A 16,291-nucleotide genomic window follows, 5' to 3' on the forward strand; every position below is an offset into this window, starting at 1 on the left:
AATGTTCTCTCTTGTCCCATGGCAAATTAACTTCATCAAACATGTTTCTTACTGGCCCTCATCAAATGCCTTTGTAAAATGCAGTGCTCAGTGTTACCAAAAGACATTTGATAATGCCATCACGAGAACACTTTCAAGATCCTATTGTAAACAATAAAAGCCAGTATCAAAGTGAGCACTGCTTGGAAAAGGCATTGTTGCAGGGTTTGTTTTTGTGTTGCTTTTCTTTCCAAGGACAAGCCACAAATCTGTAAGAAGCTGTCAGGTCTAGCTACTATCCCAAACCCTCCCATGCTTTTCCAAGGAGCAGTGTTAGCAGATTTCACTGTCAGCCATTTAATTTGAGCTCACAAGCTTAACCAGCTTCTTGTCTTCTTCCAGACTTCACGAAGTCAGTCTGGCTGCCACCAGCCAGGGGGCATTCAGGGACTCTCAGGCTTACAATTCAAGCAGAGATTGAAATGATTAAGGCATGGGGAGATGGCTGGAGTAGCACCTGAGGCTGGTGAATCTGTCTGCCAGAGCTGAGGCTTAGAAAAAGCTAGTGAAGAGTGATTGTTTTCATATTTTAGAGGTCATCTGATGTAGGGGTTTGTAACAGAGGTGGTGTAATCACAACAAAATCATGTACAAGGTATCACTGAGTCCCTGCACTATTACAAATACCTCCCAGGAAAAAATAACCATTTTCATTGTGGGAAAAACTTCTATAAATTTCTAATTAAGAAATGTATCTTTCTTCTGCTCTCAATACTTGTTTCTCTAATTTGCATTATAAATAGATGAAAACACACCTTCATGTTGCCCTTTATGAAACTGTATAGTCCTGCTGAAAATCCAGAAATTCACTCATAAATCACCCCAAACTCACTTATCTCAGCAAATATTTTTCCTTCTCAATGCATTTGGATGTTATTCCATTACCTCTGGACAGTCACCCAGAAGCTGTTAGTCCAGTAACATCCATTTCATGCTTAGCCACTTTTCAGATTAAACTATTGAAACACCCTTGAGGAGTTCATTTCATCAAATCATTTTAGCACAAAGGCAAGAGAGTCTATCTTATTTTTTATTGAAGGTTTCATCAGTTTCTCTCAGCTCTGCACAAAGCTTTGTGAAAGGACTCTGGATCAAGCCCTCAGTCAATGCAGTCATCTTCGATCTCTTTTGAGCCATGACTCTACTGGAGGCAATCTGGTGGAGTTAGGCAGGTTTACTGGTAAATTTTGGATTTCTTTTTTTATGCTGCTGCCCTGTCCAGTTTTCATCATCTGTATTTGACTCAGGGCTCCTTCTCCTTCTTCTGTGGGCTCATTCCTGGCTTTGGAAGGCTCCATGGCTTCCCCAGATCCCATCTCACTTTTCATAGAGAAGACCAGGAGTAATCCCTGTCACTCCCTCATGTAATAGCCCTGCTGCCTCGGTTTTGGTCCATTGTTCTTGGAGATAGATGATGGGCTCTTTTGATTGGAGTGGAATAAACTTACACCAGCTGAGGATCTGCTGGATTTTTACAGCTAAATAAGTATCTCACCAGTGCAAGCCCATGCCTTGGACCCACTGCTATTCCAATTTCCAAAAAATACTTTCTCAGTTTTCTTTTGGAGTGAATCAATTCAACAAAACAATATTTAGCTCCATTTTTGGGCACAGATCATTGCCTGAACCCTCCCAATTTCTAGAATGGGTGAGGTTTGTGTGCCCTGGGCCTGCGCAACCCTCTGACACTCTCAAGCAACTCTCAAGCTCAATTTTCTTCCCTACACTGAGGATATTTCTGTCAAAAGAACAGACAGTGTGGCAAAGGGCTTGCTTTCTGGCTCTGAAGGCAAGTGGCATAACTGCTCACATTCATACAGTTAATTCTCTCCCCTTTCAAAACAGAGTAGCCTCATCCATACAGCCTATTGCGACAAATCCCAGAACATACCTGAGCTTTGCCTGGAGCAAAACCCATTCCAGCAACTGTAGTAGCAATTAATCTGTAGTGACAATCTCAGGACAGTGCTCAGAACTCTGCTCTGTCTCTGATTTATCAGTTAAGACATAGCTGGAGAGTCTGCAGAGAATTTGAAGGAAAACCTGGTAGTATGTGCATTTAAACCCTTTACAGACCAGAATCACTTTTGCCAAATTCTATATAAATCTCTATATCCTTGCCTGGAACTATGTCTGCCCCAGCCAGCAATGCTCAGCAGTGCTCTGGTGTGTTTTCCAGCATGTGCAGGTGCAGCAGGCAGTACCTCTGCTAACAAACACGTTCATTACATGGACAGCCAGGGCATGCAGCCGCCGTTGGATGCCCAGGAGCAAGAATTGTACTCTGCAAGCAAGGCACCTTTTTCTGTGAAATGCCATCTTGGTGCTGATTCCAGCTATTTTGGGAAAAGAGGAAATATGGTAGGAGAGTGAACACCATGGAGGTGATATGTCTGAGGGAGCAAGGACTGTGTGTTCTGTGCAGCACAGGGACTGGGACTGCTGTTGTAGAGAGCTCCGTGTGCTGTTTGTGTCAGAATGCAGCTCATGAACTGCAAGGCTTTGGGCATATTTATCCTCCACACTTCAATGAATGACTAGCACAAACTTTAAGGCCATAAGAATTGCCAAAGATACAGGCAGATAGCCTAGACAATTTTAAATTGTCCTTCTTGACTGGCTCCTCCAGAAATCACATATGTCCTTTAATTCTTAATCCTCTACTAGATGATGCCAGCAATTTTTGCTGCAAACAGTGCAGCAGATAATAGTGTTGCCTTCATCCTAAAAAGGCAAGCTTGGACTTTCCATTTCTCTTCACAGAGCAGTTGAATTTTAGCTCACCAAGAATCTTTTTCAACTCTGCTTCCTAATGGAAGCCAAGTCTGGAATTCCCAGAGCATTGTAACTTTATAACAGTTACTGAAGCTTTTAAAAACCTCAGATAAGAATGTACATTGAACTACAGAAGGGAAGGTCATGCTGTTATCTTGTAAAACATTTTGAATTTTTATTATTTTTGATAGTTTCCCCATCAGGAGTATAGTAAAATAACCCAAGTTTCTCATGAAAGGGGACTGGAAAATAGTAGAATAAGGACCTGTACCATAACCATAGTTAGCATTTCTAGCACTCACCCAAACTGCGTGTAGTTCCTGGATTCAACGAGACACTTGCATCTCTAGTGAGCTGTTCCACTGCCAAATTGATGAGAGTACTGAAAGGGTGTTCTTTTTAAACATGTTTATCACTACAAATTCCAGCTGGGTCAGAAGGGTTTCTGCTTCATGATGAAGTGGTTAAGAGGGGGAAATTCTGATTTCAGTGATCCAGGATGTCATAAAATAGGTTTTGCTGGGAAGTTTAAATCAAAATATGCTCAGCCCTCAAGCTGAGGGAGAGCAGAAAAAGTATGGGGAAAGTGAATCTCCTGGTCTAATGGACCTTCTCTGGAATTTTACCAGCTGTTGTTTGTCTTAATCATATCTTCTTTTCTTAATATATTCATTATTTTATGCTCTTGGAAATTCTGTTTTCTACATTATTAGGCTGTTTCTCCATTATGAGCCTGAGACAGAAACATGGTGAGTTATGAAGAAACAGTCTCTGTTGAGGAACCAGTGGTGTGTGGAAGTTGGAGAAATAACTTCTGCTGCTGTTATTTTTTAACAATTAAAATAGTATACCTGAGAGACTTAGCAGCATAAAGGAAAAATGGGCAGGTTACTTTCCGGGTTGTTTGTAAGAATTTTGCAATTTTATGTAACAGAACAAAAACACCAAGTCAGAGAAAGAAATCTGTCTCCTCTATGGTACTGGAATGGATTGATCACAAATGCTTGTAGGAAAAGGGCTAGACTGACAAAAAACAGCAAGGGGACAAATATTGAAATGGATGAAAATTACATTTTTAAATAAACAATTTTGATCTTGGAATTATTCTTTTTTATTTATTTTTAAATATATATTGATATACAGATAAAGAATTGTAGTAATTAAAAAGAATAAAAATCAAATGCAGCATGATGGAACAGTCCAAATGAATTCTTTCAGCTCCTGAAAGTTTTACAGACTTCAGTGAACAAGTTTGAGTATTTTCACAGTAACATCAGTTTTGAAATGGATCTTTTTGAAAATCCCAGACATCTCTAGGTGATACAAAATAAAGTAAATGAAAAAAAAAAAAAATCCAGCTTGCCTTTGTGTTTCTTCTAATTATATTTGGACTGAATTTTGGTTGTGTGCTAACACTTGACAGAGATTATGTACAAAAGTCTGGTTCTCAGCTGATGTCAGGCAGTTTTATTTCATTGGCTTCAGTATAGCGAATGCTTGTTTGTATCAGCTGAAGTTCTGGCCTAGGAATTGCTATATAAATAAATACACCATTGAAAGATTCACTTGTGACTACATTAAACAGATGAGGACAAAATCGAAGGACACAGAAAATTAATAACAGTTCTCAATAATGCAGTCCTTGAAACATACAGGAAAATGTATTGCAAAAAATAAAGCTGGAATAGGCACAATACTGCATTAAAGTAAAATATTAATTTGTGCCTTGATTGTTTATAGGAAGAGACCAAAGCACCTGTGTGGACACAGTTGTTAAGAGGAGATTGCTGATACAGTATTGCCAGGGTAACCATGGGAATATGTAACTGTTAGTCCAAATTCCTCTACCCTCTTTCACCAATTTAGTTTTGGATAAACTAATTTCATTAAGTAACTCGTTCCAGATTTCAGCTGGTGAGCTGTGCAGCACTTGGCTTCTTCTGTAAGAAAGAATCCCATCTGTAATTGTTACCATCTATTTGGTATTCAGGATGTAAAAATGTAATGGAGATGAAGTCATATTTCATATTTTTTCCTTCATTTGGAGGAAAGAATGAAGCTATAACAGCCTGTAAATGCATCTGCTGGTGATAAGATAGTACAGCTGGAAATGGGATGCTGGATTCTGCATGGCTCAGAAAGCCTGTGTGTAGAAGCTGTTATACTGTGGTGCGTGCTGGTATTCTGGGATCCCATGAGATGATTGATGGATCATATAAATAGGATGACAGAAGACTACTTTTGCCAGTGTGATGGGAATAGGAAGTGCAAAATGTCAGTAATGCCCTGAAAATAACCATTGAAATTTATGTAAATTGCTTAATTAATTGACCTCATTTGCGCTTGCAGATTTTCTTTGCATTTCCTTTGTGAATTAGTTATTTTTCATTGTACACTGACACAATATTCCAAGGCTAATTAAATCCTTTAAAGCTATAGGTTAATATCTGATTCTTATGTAAACACATTTATAAACATTAATCAGATCTAAATTACCCGTTTTATAAATAATGTTTTATTCAGTTTCAGCTAATGGATGTACTGTCTGTATTTATTCTGCTTTGGGCTCGAGGAGTTCATGTTAGTCTGTAAAAGTTATTATTTAAATGCTGGCATTCTGTTTACTTGTGCATCTATTTCCAAGGGTCTCTGCTGCTTTATGATCTCATGGAGATTATTGGGTAAGAGTCTGTTTGGAGAACAAAGACTGAACTCAGAGACCTTCTGAGCCTTGCATCCTGCTGATGGATGTGGTGGATGCAGAGATGGTCCAGGGAGGGAGGCTGTGAAAGAAGGAAGGTAGGCTGATCCTCTGGTGGAGAGGTGAGGCAAGGTGAACATGTTACCTTATGGTTAATATTCCTCTTGAAATACCAGTGACTCACCTGCTCCTGGAAAACTGAGCTCTTACCCAGGGTGAAATGCAAACTAATTAAGCTTTCGGTGAAAGAAGATCTTTGATGCATGAAGTTTCATATCCACTCCATATTTACTTGTTAGCATTTGTCTGACCAATGTAATTTTTTTATTTTTTTTTTAAGTATCCCACCCCCACTTGGAATTTGATGTGTTTTTTGGCAAATAGTGGCAAATGCAAGGGAAACAGGGAAGTGCCTCTTTTTCTACTAGAAAAGATCAATTTTCTGTTTCTTATTTGAATGAATAGTCAATAAATGCAGCTTCACAAGGGAAACTGGATATTACTTCATTGAGCATATGGTGTCATCTTCAATCATACAGTGATTTCTTCTCTTTCTAGACCAGATGTAAGTAAATTTTGACTGTTTTCATTGGTGCCATGATTTTACATGACTATGTAAATTGACAGTGTCTATGGTCTAGATCTTGTCCTAGTGTGCTGGGTGAGGTACAACTCCTGAATAGGAGTCTTTCTGTTTATGAAGAATTTAGAGCTTGCATTCAAGAAATGGCCAAGAGCTGGAGAAAAAGATGAGATTCAGAAATGTTAAGAGGCCTTGCCCACCATTGCACCTGAAATCTGCAGCAGAGATAAGATTAATGGTCAGGTGCTATAGTTCCCATTGTGGTGCCATGTTTGCTCATGCCATGACAGCATATTGCCTTGTATTTTATAACATGGACAGAGGTTAATTATTTGCTGTCAGCCTATATAGCTGCTGAGTATACCTTTCTGCTGGAATTTTTACTCCCCTGGTCCTTGTAGCATCACTTGCCAAAATGCCTTTTACATGCTGCTCACCTTGTTTTGTCAAGTCACTGCTGAGGAGGCTGCTGAGGCTCTTCATGCTGCTGATTCCTGCACTGCTTTAAATGTATCCCACAACTTTCTGTTCCACTGTCATATTCTGTGGCCCCACAGCCTGTTTGTGCTTGAGCTGTCACTTTTTAAGTTCAAAATTACTTTAATGACTGTGCTGATATAGTATAATATAGTATAATTCAGGTATGTTTTCTGATCTGTTATAGTTGTTTGGTTTTTTTTTTTCCACTCACTGATCTTCAGAAAAGCAATCAAGTTTGACTGCTATGATTTTATTTCTTACAAGCTCACAGAGCATGTTATTCAGAGATACGATATTCAGAGATATAATCCCATGGTTAAGGGATTGGTTTTGTTTCTCTGTGTGATTTTTTTATTTTTTTTTCCCTGAAACTCATTCTGTTGTGTGGAAGGGTTGGAAAATAAACTTACAAAGCAGTAATTACCAAGGTCAAATGCTAGAAGATACCATGATAATATGTCTAAATTTCTGGAACTACTCCATAACATTTTCAAATAATTGTCAGTAATTCTCTGCATTTATTAGGTAATTAGATAAAATTTTTGAATGTATATCAACTGAGCAGCTGACAATTTCATTCAAAATTTACAATTTTTCCTTAAATCTGGGGTTTTTTGCTTTTTTTTTTCTTTCATTCTGGAATAGTCTGTCCAGTTCTAGGTTTCTCAGTTCAAGAGGGACATGGAACTTCTGGAACAGGTCCAGCAGAAAGATACAGAGGTGATTAAGGGACTGGAGCATCTCTCTTATGGGGACATCTCCCTGTTTGAGGGAGGTGGGCCAGTTTAGCCTGGAGAAGAGATGTCTGAGGGGGAACAATGTAGACAAGTGTGTGAAGGGAGGGGGTCAGGAGGCTGGACCAGGCTCTGCTTGGTGATGCTGAGGCAATGGACAGAAATTGATGCACAGGAAGCTCCACCTGAACATGAGGAAAAACTTCTTTATGTTGTGGGTGACCGAGCACTGGAACAGATTGTCCAGAGAGGGTGTGTAGCTGCGCTCACTGGAGAAATTCCAGAACCATCTGGACACAGTCCTGTACTGTGTGCTCTGGAATGACCCTGCTTGAGCAGGGAGCTTGGATCCAGGTGGCCCCACCCATATTCCAACCTTACCCATTCCATGATTCTGTTATTCCATGGCCAGGGTCTATTTTATTGTCAAAGACCAGTGTGAGCTTTCATGAATGGAACGCCTTTCTTTTCTTCCTCTTCCTTTCCCTCCATTAATGTACATATGGATATATACACACATTAAAGACACACACATGTATATATCAAGTTCATTTGGGGGAAGAAGGGCTGGAATTGTATTACAGCCTCTGGACCATCTGAAGTTTGTTTACAGTCTTGCTTCTTAGACAGCTGTGTAGAGATAGCTAAGGAAAGCATTTACGAAAATCTAAGGAGACATGTCAGGCAAAGGGACTTTTCTGGTACACTTGGAGTTTTCTTCTCAGTTTCGTAGCTAACTGCACTTGTCTTGGGAGATTGTCTTGAATTTGTGGGCTTAAACTTATTTGCTATGAAAAGGAAAGCAAAAGAAAGAAGTTACATGTAACAGTCCTTTGAAAAATATGGACCTAATTAAACAGAAGCAAAGAAATTGCAGCTGAGGCTGTGTGAACCAGAGAATTTCTGTGCCAAAGGGTTTGGAGGACAGTTTTTTTATTACTTTTGGTTTATATTTAGTAATTTGGTACTCAAGAGTCTTGGATATCAGCTCTGTTCTGAGGGGGCTTAAAAATACACCTCATCTGAAACTACTCAATTTCCATTTGCTAAGTCTTTGTAAGCAGGAAATCAACCAGCTGGTGTGACTTCCAGATGACCTTGAAAAACCTGCATTCCTGCATGAATTTAAGCCAAAATCTGGCATGGGAATGTGCTCAGAATATGGACTAAGTTTAAATGAAAAACAGACAGAAGTTGGCTGAAGACTACTGAAAGCTTTGCAAATTATTTCTGGTTTGTTAGGAGAATGTTGCCCAGCTGTAGTCATTACAGATGCATTGCAACAATTATTATACGAGTGAAAGAGTGTCCTGGGGGTGTGGGAAGATGGAAGCTACCTTTTCATTTCCTGTACAACAGCAGAAAGGGAATCCAAGTTTCACTTAGCAGAGTTCTAATTAGAGGGACTTACTGTTTTCTCACAGAGTAGCCCAAAGAAACTCTTCTTGATGGTTCAGCAGCTGGTTCCCATTCCTCCAGATGGGTTCCATTTGTATCCAGTGTGACAAAATCAGTCATGTGGCAAATATTGTTTAGACAGTAAGGAGCCCCATGAGAAGGTGGAAGTTTTCAAAGGGAATAATAATACTTTGTTTGAGAATTTTAGCCTGAATCACTGCATTTTTCTTTTTGCACCCTCCATTGCATAACATTGTTTATAAAATTTTCATCATACATCATTGTGAAATAGGATGAGAACATTTTTTATTTGTGTGCCTCTGATTCAAAAGATTAAGGCTTTTTTTTTCTTCATTGGATATGAAAGAAATCCCCATGTAATTTATTAAATCTTCCTTTCTATCTTGTTTTGCATGGTATGTTAAAGTGGAATCCTAACAATGCTGGTTGTAAGGAACCTCTGGAGCTAGCTGGTTCAGTTGTTTGCTTGGAGCAGGACTTTTGTCAGCATCAATGGATCTGGATGAGGCCAGCTGGGCTTGGCACACCCAGGTGTGAAAACCTCCATGGATGGAGGGTCTAGGGCTGTGCTTTCACCTTGTTTTCTGCTGAACTGCCCTGCAGGTGCTGTGATTCATCCAGAAGTCCAGTTTGAATAGCCCGTGCCAGACTGTTACCTATTGTTACGTTCAGGTCACTGGATGAGACTCTGTAGTTTTTCTTCAAGTAGCTGAAAGCAGAGCTCAGATTGTCCTTCAGCCACCTTTTCATGAGAGTGAGAAGCATGAGCTCCCTGCAGCTCATCCTGTGGGGAGTGGGTTTTGACTCTCAATTATCCTGGTAATCCTCTGAGCAGCCTCTCCAGCTTTTTAACATAATAGTCCTGATGTATCCAGTTCCTGGAAGCAATCTTATTCCATGTTTTTGGTGAAACTCTTCTATGCTGTACTCTGTTTCTTTGATTTGGTTTATTGGCTTTTATTTGGGTGAGTGAAGAAAGATGTCAGAAAAATGTTGAGAAATCTTGTGGGAATTTTCCTTAAAACCCAAGCAGGCTGAAGTTTGAATACTCAAAGAAAACCTCACCAAAGACAGCAAAACAACAAATAAAACCCCCCAAGCTTTCCCTGTTACTTCTCATCTCTATCTTGCAGCCAGAATTCTACAGTGATCTAATATTTTGAAATGACTCAATTTCTGAGCAGAACTTTTGCTTGTCTGTTTTAATAGTTCCAAATGACTACATTAAGTTCAGCATACTAAGGCTGAGTTCAAAGAAAAGTTTCAGCAGTGAAAGAAGTTTTAAAGGCATTTATACTACACAAAAGCATGAATTGTTTTTCAGTTTCTGCACATAGCAAAGCTGGATGGCTTAAAAGATTGCTTCCAGCATGGGCTGCTTCAGGGAATATATGACATTTATCAACTGACACATACCAAGATACTTTTTCTGTGATTGGTTCTCATCTTATAAAAGTGATATTTCTCTCACATGTACAGGTGTATGAACAAATCTATGTTTTCATATTTTCAGCTGTAAAAAATTGCTTAGGTAGATATTCCCTCAGCTGATCACGTTCTGAGACGACCTTGTTTGAAGGCACTCTGTAGTGACCCCAAAACTAAAGAGCCACATGAACCACTTTTCCTGTTCACAGCCATAAGACCTTTATTTTCCTCTGGATTTGACTCCACTCTGAGGAATACAAAGCAAATATACTAAATTTTGCTTGATCTTTTTCTAGTCAGCTGAAGGGGAGAGTACAGAACCTCCTGGGCAGGAACTTCCTGTGCTGTTTGCTGATGAGGCCAAGAGAGTTTTGTCCATGTGCCAGCTGATTTTCTGCTTGTGTTGTCTCCCATGAAAGTCAGTATGAAGTCCCTATCAGAATCTTTTTGTTTAGATGATGGGGTAGTGGCTGCTGGATCAAGAACCGGGGAAAACAAAACAATCAAAAAGTATTGCTGTGGGAGAATGGAAGAAATGCAAAGATGGATTGAGTGTGACAGTCAAGGTCCTGTCAAAATTTAGAATGTTAATTTCAGGAAGAAACAGAGGGTCCATTAGTTTGTTTGGAAATAACTTGGCAAAAAAGTTTCCCTCATATTCAAGCAAAAGCCAGTGCAAAAGGATTCAAAGACAGGCTAGAAAAGTAGCAAACTAAAATGTCTGACTTTCCAAGAAATCTTGACATTTAAACCTTTGCTTTCATTCTAAGAGTGGAATCAAACATTCTTGTAAGCTTCATGAATAATAAAATGGTCAAAATATAATTGAGATTCTAAAACATCTTGACAGATTGATTTTTATTTTGTGTATTTCAATCACTTTCACATCTTTTCATGGTATGTGATTAATGCTGTTCTGTATGTTAATGTAGGTGACTTCTGGAAGTGATTATGTGGCTGTTGAAATAATTATATTAATTATTTTCCAAATCATAAAGGACAACTGCTGTTAGTAAAGGTTGAAATATCCTTTTTCCTTTGATGAATCAGTGTCCTCATATGTGGTTTTCTTCATCAAAATGTTCAACATTTTAATACAAATTATTTAATTATACCAAAAGTAGAAGATTCTTTAATCTAGATTCTCAAGCATTTAAGTACAGGGAACAGGAAAGAAACTGATTGTATCAGATAGGTTTTTCCAGTCACTGTTAACTAGCAGATGCCCTTAAATTTTTTACCAAGATAAACTCAAAGACTGGAGAAGAGGATGCTGAGGTGAGACCTCAATCTGTCCACATCTTTCTGACAAGGGGAAGGGGAGGGGCAGGGACTGATCTCTTGTCTCTGGTGCCAAGTGACAGACCCAAGGGAATGGCCTGAACTTGTGCCAGGGGTTATTTAACTTGGTTGTCAGGAAAAGGTTCTTCCCCCAGAGCGTGGCTGGGCACTGAACAGGCTCCCCAGGGCAGTGGTCACAGCACCAGAGCTCAGTGAGCACTTGGACAATGCTCTCAGACACATGGTGTGACTCGGGGTGTCCTGTGCAGGGCCAGGAGCTGGACTTCAATGATCCTGATGGGTCCCTTCCAAATCAGGATATTCTATGATTCTGTGGTTCTATCTTGTATTGCATTGTGGTATGTCAGCAATGATAGATGTCTATGAAATAAGGTAAAAAATAAAACCATATGATACGTAGATAAAAATCTGTAGTTGTTGCTCAGAAAGTTGTGGTTGCTTTTGCTTCCTTTTTTACCCCAGACAACAAATCCCTCAAATAAATATATGGATTATGCTTTCTGTACCTTTCTCTTCCCCAAAGCTTCCATTTTCTGCATTGGTACAGTTTCCTATGAAAGAAATAGCAATTGTGTGTACATTTATATGTTGTCCTAAAGGCAGGAAAGGGAAATTTAACTAACTCCATTAGAAATTTCTCAAAATTCTTTCAGAAGAAGAGCCCAGAGCCTGCTTAAAATATCAGTGTCCTTCTGCAGAGTAAAATGCAGTGATATATGCAAATAAGCTGACCTTGCTAAGGTTGAAGCTGTTGAATGTGCAGTCTCCAATATCTTTGCCTCCTTTTACAGCTCTGTAACTTATGCCTAAGGGAACATTTAAAGGGAATGTGAAAATCTGGTTCCCACCAGAGAGAAAAAAATATGTTCAAAGTAAAATTAGGAGTGTAGAGCTCGAAGACAGAAAATGGTATTGTTAGTGAAATCATGGCACATTTTAAATAGAAATCAATTCTCAAAAAGAGATTGAAAGATGCTTTAATTTTACTTCAATTTAAGGTTACGAGCACAACATGAAAATGTCTTGCCTATATATAACAGTTTCAGTTGTTCCTGTGGATAGGTCAGGATGATCTGGCCTTTTCAAAACAACCTGCCTGTAAGGTTTATGACAAATATTAACATTAGTGAGATTAAAAGAGATCTTTTCCTATTCTTCTTTATTCCACCAGATAAAAGATTTTAGTCCCAAAGAATGACAAATGTAGAACAATTTCAGTTTAAATCAACAAGTTCTTTCTTGTTCATCAGAATTCCAGGTAGACATTTTTTTATTTTTACTACGGACTCACAGAGGATAAATGGTGAGAAATAAATGTAATACATCTCAACCTTTTTTAAAAATATTTTTTTTATTTTTTAAATTGCTTTTCACTTGTTCTTTGTTTCTTTCCACTTCTCCATTCCCTCTTTTATTTTACACTGGAGCACAAACAAAACTTCTGAATATTAAGGCAGAATATAATTATGTGAGAACAGTTGGCAGCCCTACTTTTTTAAAAGAATTTATTTACTTTTATACTTCTCAAAATGATGGAAGATCTTGCAATAGACATCAGAACTCTTCCATTACTAGTTTTTATAAGATAAGACTGGAAATCTGGCTCTAGGTGGTCTTCCTTGAGAAAAGAGTTTGGGCCAGATGACCTCCAGTGGTCCCTTCCAATCTCAAACATCCTATAATTCTATGAATAGACCTCCATGAACTGTTTTATTATTGAAGAAAAAAATATTTCAGTGAAGAATGAAAAATCCCTTTGTAACGTGTCCTAAGTGGCAGAACTTTAGAGTGAGGTTCTAGGGTGAAAAATGTCTTAACACAAACCAACTCTCCAAATCTCTGCTTTCTTTCAGCTCTAAAACCTTTAGGAGCAACTCAAGATTACTATGTATTTTTAGAGGAAATTGATCTATGTAGAATTCAGTTTTGGAAGTATCTTGTCACTCTTACTTTCTAACCTATTTCCCCTCCTCTCTTAATCCTTTCTTCTCAGCAGAAAGCAACCACAATTAGTTGTGTGATATTTTTTCATAGGCATCAACTAAAACCAGGTTAGCATCAGTTGTGTTTTGTATGCTTTTCTGGTACTTACTATACTTGACATTTAAATGCAAATGCTGCTCTGGGGTTTAGCATTAAAATAAGACTCATCTGAAAATTCAGTTTGCTTCGTTTTGCTTGGGGTTTTGGTTTGGTTTGATTAACTGAAGAAAAGCAAATGGTCCCTTTTAACACCAGTCATTTCCCTTTGTGCTTACTATAATCAGCAAGTTAGGGAGACAACCTTTTTCATAGAATCATGGAATGTTTCAAATTGGCAGGGACCTGAGCAATCATCTATATCCCCCTGCCATGCAGTGGGCAGTGGTGCCCCCACTATAAAAGCTTCCCCAGGGGCCCATCTAACCTGGCCTTGAACACTTCCAGGGCTGGAACATCCACAGCTCCTCTGGGCAGCCTGAGCCAGTGCCTCACCATCCTCACAGTAAAGAAATTCTTCCTAACATCTAAGATAACTATCTCCTCTTTTAGTTTTGAAGCCATTTCCCCTTTTCCTGTCACTATCTGGCTCTGTAAAAGGTCTCCCTCTGTCTTTTTTTGCCATGAAAGCCCAACACAGGGGGTCACTGAGTGCAAACAAGTGTTTGAGTAAATGTGTTTTACTAAAACAAGGTTGGGAAAAATAGAGATCAATCATCTTGCTTAAAAACCCTGGATGAATTTGAGACACCTCCTGAAAAAGCTGATTAGTGGTTTTGTTCTTTTGAGAAAAAACTTTCTACATGCACTTTCACTTCAGCTGTAGCTGTCAGCCCAATTGTGCATCTGAAAAAGAAATTGTCATCCTGCTTTACCCAGATAACTGTGGAATGAAAGAATAAAAAAATGTGAGCACATAATTTAATTTGTTAAAGTCATGTATTTCACCTCTTTAGAAACTCGTGACTCTATTGTTAATAATCAAGTCATAGGTCTCAACTCATCAATAGAATTGAATTAGATAACATTTATTGTAAAACACGTTAAAAACATTAATATTAAAGTCCAGGCCTTCACAACTGAAAGAACTGACTCCTTAACAAAGCCAATGCTAGACAGAGGTAAACCAAACAATTTATAATAACTAAATTATAATAATTATTGTCCCACAAAAGTCATGAAATTGCTGCTAAAACCTTACAGAACTGGTGTGAGAGGAAACATAAATTTAAACCTGATTCCAGTTTAACTGCTGGTTTTAGTGCAAATTTAAGGTATTAAAATCCTCAGGAAAAAGATATTTTAATAAAATGTAAGAAAGAGTTGAAAAGCAAGAACAGAATTCCAATAAATAGTAATGAACTGTGGATTTAAATATGCTTTTCTTTCAGGTGCTTATGCAATTTTCAGGCAATAATTGGAAAAAATGTTATTAAAATTTATGCAATATAAAGATTATTTTAAAAAGCTAGAACCAAACATCTTTGTAATAAGAATAATTTGGTTCAGATTCACTATTGCCTTACATAATGTCTTTTTCACATTCCTACCTTTCCTGCTTGCAAAACAAGTGATGCTGATGTAGCAAGGTTTTATATTCCTGATACTAATTTCATCTGTCTATCAAAAATATTTGACAAAGTTAAATACCAAATCAATTTCTATCAGAAATTCAGACCTGCATAACATAGCATAAACCAAAAAAAAATATTTTCATTACTAAATATCACCTCAGGACAGGACTGAAAGTGTATAATCAACTTAGTCATCTACTGTGATAGGTAGTCTTCTGCCCTCCACAGAATTTGTGCCTTTTTTTCACTTCCTGCCCATGGTGTGTCAGGAGAAATAGAATGAAGAGAAACAGGATAAATTTGAAACAGAAAACCTTTGAAAAGCATCTATGAAAGTTGTATTGAGAGAAATATTTTGATCTAGTTGATCTGAATCAACCCAATATGCAATCAAAATTTTAAAATATAATTTCAATGAGAAGAAAAATGCACCAGACAGCAGCTATTATTCTTCTGAATCTCTGTGCCTGACTTTGCAAACGGTTGATGAAGAACCGATGTAAAATGAAATCTACGTCTAGCAGCACCAAAACAGAGGTAGATGGCACCATGAGGCAGAGACTGTATCCATCCTGGTAACAAACAACATCACTAGGTGAATCTTTCCCAACTATTGAATGACCAAAATGATATTTGTGTAATTTACATGTTGCCCTTGTAAAGGAGTTTATAAGTATTTAAATTTTAAATGTTGCCACACAGACCCAGGCCTTTGAGGGCTATAGTGAATATTTCTATGTGTTATGTTTATTGTGGGTGCTGGTCAAGCTGTCCCCATCTGCCCTGAGCAGTGCTGGCACCCCCTTCCCTCTGTCAGCCTGGAGCATTCACAGTGTCAGGAGAACAAAAGTTCATGGCTTTATCACAAACCCCTTCTTGCTCTGAGTCATGTGTCTGCCTGGAAAACACTGGCTCTCAGTCTCCATCTGGGTTCTTCATAAAAAAACACCTAAAATAATCACTTGCACAGCAGTGTCTCAAATGCCATTACGCATTGTCACAGTCTCCTGCATGTTAAAACAACATTTGCTAGCCCAGCAGGAGCCATTCTGACAAAATTGCTGAACAGGGCACTTTGGGCCCACCTTGTCCAATGCAGTGCTATTCCAACTCCCACAGAAAAGCACAGGCTGTGACACACTCACTCCTGCATCATGAAGAGAAAATGTAAACCCTGAACATGAGTCACAGGGACTGGGGTTACATTGTCTTTTCCCTCATGGTACACCCCAAAGCAATCATCTTACCTTTTCTCCTCACCTTTGCAGTTCCCTTA

Source organism: Poecile atricapillus, chromosome 2 (assembly GCF_030490865.1).
Source record: "Poecile atricapillus isolate bPoeAtr1 chromosome 2, bPoeAtr1.hap1, whole genome shotgun sequence".
NCBI classification, from domain to species: Eukaryota; Metazoa; Chordata; class Aves; order Passeriformes; family Paridae; genus Poecile; species Poecile atricapillus.